The sequence below is a fragment of the Sciurus carolinensis genome, chromosome 5, assembly GCF_902686445.1.
Source record: "Sciurus carolinensis chromosome 5, mSciCar1.2, whole genome shotgun sequence".
In the NCBI taxonomy this organism is placed as follows: Eukaryota; Metazoa; Chordata; class Mammalia; order Rodentia; family Sciuridae; genus Sciurus; species Sciurus carolinensis.
Genome location: NC_062217.1, coordinates 52,785,702 through 52,790,404, shown reverse-complemented (window position 1 = coordinate 52,790,404; position 4,703 = coordinate 52,785,702). Strand labels below are relative to the sequence as shown.

Below are 4,703 nucleotides of genomic sequence, written 5' to 3'. Positions count from 1 at the left end.
ACTTCAAAGTTTAGTTCCTATTCAAAAATCCTATTAAGATTTTATATACAAATTTCTTACTAGAATTTGGAATTTTTTTCTGTGTTATTTTGAATTGTTAGGTAAAAATATGAATCTTTGATCATTAAAAATATAACATGACTTTGAAAGACATAGACTATACCTTCTGTTGATACAATTAGGTTTATTCCAACACTTATGTGTTGAACACCTATTATTACCAGAATCTTGTTTGATACTAAAAATGAAAATGTAAATGAGAAGCTTTGCCCTACTGGAGCTTATAATATAAAGGGGGAACATGGTTACATAATCCTGCTGCTATGTTTGCTATTTGATATGGTAAGTACAATAAGATGTAATCTAAAAACAAAGAAGTTAGTATTGAATTTATTCTTAAGAAAAAAATCTCCTATTTTTTTTATTCCTGGAAAAATCTTCTAAAAACAAGAACAATTCCAAGAGTGAATTTAAAGTACACAGAAAATCTGACTATATTTACCAGGATAATTTTATTTCCTCTGGAAAATTTAGTTGACTATGACAATGGTTTTGAGTGAAAAGAAACCTTTTTTTTTGTTGTTGTTTTAAAGCACTTGAGAGGACAATGCCCTGCTGTTCCTATTGGAAATTAGGAAATTGTGTGTTTGTGTGTGTGTGTTGTGTGTGTGTGTGTGTGTGTGTGAGAGAGAGACAGAGAGAGAGAGAGAAATTACAAATTTATATGAAGTATTAAATAAAGATATCTATTTTTTCAATAAGTGGATACTGTTAAAGAACATTTTGAATCTATTATAAAATTTTAATATTTGAAAGATTTATTGTATCTTCAAAATGTGTTTACAGTTACCATGATTAACTAACACTGGCCATTTTATATTAATAATGTTTCTGAGACCAGCATTTCAAGCATCACTCTTGAATTTTCTCTCATCCTCATACCCTGTATCCAATCCATCATAGGCTCATTCCAAGTCTACCTGCATAACATGATTCAAATCCATTCATTTTTCCTATCCTTTCTTGTCCTTTCTCTCAGACTATCATCATTTATCTCTCTCCTAAAATACTTCAATTACTAATATGCAAATGCTTTTGGTTTTTCTCTCATCCAATTAATTTTTCTACAGCATAAGGAATTATCTTTCAAGAACAACAAATCTCATCAGTTTACTCCACTTCTTAAAGAACTTTAGCAGTATTAATAATGTATATACTCGAAAAATGCTAACAAAATGAACATAAACTCTTACCACAAGAAATGATAACTGAGGTAATGCATATGTTAATTAGCTAAATTTAATCATCCACTATGTATATATGCTTTTAAATATCATGTGGATGTGTTAAATATGTAAAATTTTATCTGTCAATCAAGGAAAAAAACCTTAGCAGATCATCCACAAAGTTTTAGAAAAACATCTAAAGTTTGTAGCAGAGTTTACAAGGTCTGCAATGATCAAATCTCTGCTACCTTCCTAGCTCACCCCACTTCTCTGTGTCCCTTTTATTAAGACTTTGTTTAGTTTGGAACTTTCCATGTTTCCAGTGGCTCTTTTCACATTGCCTTCCTTTTAACAAAACAGTTAAAACCCCATCATTTTTTCTAACACCTAATCATGTCTAGAATTGGAGTTTAGATATTTCCTTATTTGTCCATCCAAGATCCTCTAGATCTGTACTGCTCTTATTACAGTACCAGTCACACTGTGTGTTGGCCTCTTCTTCACTTTCACTTATTGCAATGTAACCTCAGTGAGGAGAGAAATTTCAAAATCAGGGCACAGGGTTTTTATACATGACAGTAACCTATCTGAAGAGATAATGGACTTATTATGCATAGCTCCTAAAAAAAAAAATGCCAAGATTAAATTGACCCAAAAAGTCTCAGCATAAAAACAGATCTTCTCTACAACATCAGATATATTCTTCCAATTCTTGACTTTGGTATATTAAAAAGAGCTTTCAAGAAGACGATTATTAAGTGACCTGAGAATTTTGAGAAGCCAGCATACATTGGAAATGAAAGAGCTATGAAAATGTGATGTCTAAGTCCATAAGCTCTTCTGTTAGGTTTACTTTACAGAAAATACAGGCAAATTGAATGTCTCCATATGCTTCTTAGGTCTGCACTTCTTCCCTTCTTTCCATCTTCTGAAGGTTGAATTTTAATTTTAATCCTTAGATTAATAAGTAGTAAGACAATGATTAAGTTAATTTTTGATCTTGTGATCCATGAAGAAAGAGACTTCCACTGCATCTTCCTATGGTCTGACTTTGAGCCATGTAAATTTTCACGTGACACAGTGCCATATTACTATATTGTCTGCTCTCCCTGGTAAATTGTAATATGAACATTTAGGGATACTGGGACTCTAATTCTGCTTTGTGTATTTCTGTACCATCTGATAATAATATATTTTCCCATAAGAAAAGATTACTACTGGCTAGGGGCAGAGGTGCCAGAGACAGTGGAGGCTGTAGATATTCCGTGACTCTGCATCCCCATGGGCCTTAGTGCCAGCTTCACCAGCCAATGGAGATTAGGAAGTGACTGCCTGAATTATTTTCCAAGGGATAAATATTACAAATATTTAAATACAGAAACTTGCCAACAAGTTGTTGGTTTGGGAGGAACAACTTCCATCAACTACGAAGGATGCTGCTGCTCAGATGCCAACAAACTCCTCCTCCTCAAGCTTCCTGTAGGTTTTGTGCCATGATGGGGAAATTGAAGAGCAAACTCAAACACAGAATTTATACATAGAGACAGTCATGGCATATAACTGGAAAACTGGAAAAGTGGTGGAAAGGTGCAAAGGACATGGACATGAACTCACCAAAGTAGCCTGTATTCCCCAGTCACACCAGTTCTTCAGTACCTCTTAAGACTGGATGGTCCTGATGGGGGACTTGCATGATCCCTCTTAGCCAAGGCAGCAGCTATCCCACATACCATTTTGGTCTCTGGGTTGACTGTAAATCCAGACATGTCACAGCTATGTACTGGCTTTCAGGACAATACCTTGCTTCTGTGGATGTGGGGACTGGATGGTGTGTGGGAAGAGCGTCTGCCTCCTGGAACCTGTCATTCACCAGTGCTGAGTCCATAGAGAACCTTAAATACTACAGTTCTCTGAAGATAAAACCTATGGGATAATCAGGGGTTGTGGGTGGCTCACATTTCCCACAAAGCAGCATGTTCAGACCCACTGTGAAGTCAACATGGATGGACACAAATATATCTTCTGCAGCAATGGCTTTTGAGGTGAAGACTGTGAAACCACATTGTGGAACCTAAGGCAGGGAAGAAATAAAATATGTATGTAAGGGGCATTTCCAGACAGTTGCATCCTGTGTCTTTCTGCCAAAAGTATTGACCTTAGTGCCTGTGTTGCTATCTCGTCTAAGGACTCCAAGGTAAATATTTGAACCAAGACATTGGAGCCTGCCTTTTCACCTTGTCTGTGGGGGGATCTGGACCCTCGACTTCCCTGTCTGTTGGTGACCCCATCTCATTTTGTACAAGCTTCAACAGAGGAATTCACTTACTCAGAGTGGACCACAGTTGAGGGCTGGAATTGAAGGAAGTGACAACTTTCTGAAGCTGAGACACATTCACCAGACAATATCAAACTATGACTGCTCCTTCCTCTGTGTGACTTTGTGTTTTTCCACATTATCTTGGGAAGAATGAAATGTAGGGCTGATGTTCTTTGCTGACATTTACTTAAAAGGTATATCTGTGTTAGAAGTCATTTTAAGTTCAGTGGTTCAAAATCAGGTATAAAGTTTGGAAACATGGACTAAACATAAAGTTCATAATTAAGTTCAAATGCAATGTTTTAGTGAGCTTTTGAGTTTACTCTTCAAAAAAAAAAAACTTTTAATCAAAAAGATGACTTGGAGGTGTAGGAATGATGGGTATATATCTGTGAGAAAAGCAGAGAGCTTGAATCCATCCAACTGATCCTTTCCATGTCTCTTCACAGAAAAAGAAAAGAAAAAAAGGAAAGGAAGGAAGGATAGAAGGAAGGAATGAACAAAGGGGGGAAGGAAAGAAGAAAGAAAGAAAGAAAGAAAGAAAGAAAGAAAGAAAGAAAGAAAGAAAGAAAGAAAGAAAGAAAGAAAGAAAGAAAGAAAAAGAAAGAAAAGGTAATAGGAATGTAGTCTGTTTTGGTTTCCTCAAAAATGATGAAGATGGGCAAGAACAGCTTGTCTCCATGGAGAAAATGAATCATCTACTATAGATTAAGCTCTGGGCAGTGCTCCTCAGCAATGTGAAGAAATAAAGCTAAGGCAAGAAAGCAAAAGCCTTAGCATCTATCCAGAGTAGCAGAGGGGAGGTGATAAACCCCTGCCCACACATGTTTATTCCTAGACCATTGCTGATGAGGCAGCATAAAAACAGCCCCTAAGATGGCTTCAAGTGGTTGACCAGCACAAAGACAATGCCCAGATTATAAGACAGATTATAAGAGTTATTATATTTGTTCCTGGGTAAGAAAATGGAGAGGTTCAGAGATTAAGGTTGAATAAAAATTTTGTTTACAATTTGAATATTTTTATTTAGTAAATATTAATAAAATTTGAGATATATATATATATATATATATACACACATATGCAAAAAAGAAATGATTACTACTTGACTTCCTTAATTTCATTTTCTCTTCTTAAACATCTGAAATATTAGAGAGTGA

The 4,703-nt window shown here is 35.5% G+C and overlaps 1 pseudogene; it reads left to right on the top strand.

The window, feature by feature from the left end:
* Positions 1–2,659: 2,659 nt before the first annotated feature.
* Positions 2,660–3,605, top strand: LOC124984373 (WD repeat-containing protein 31-like; annotated as a pseudogene).
* Positions 3,606–4,703: the final 1,098 nt, after the last annotated feature.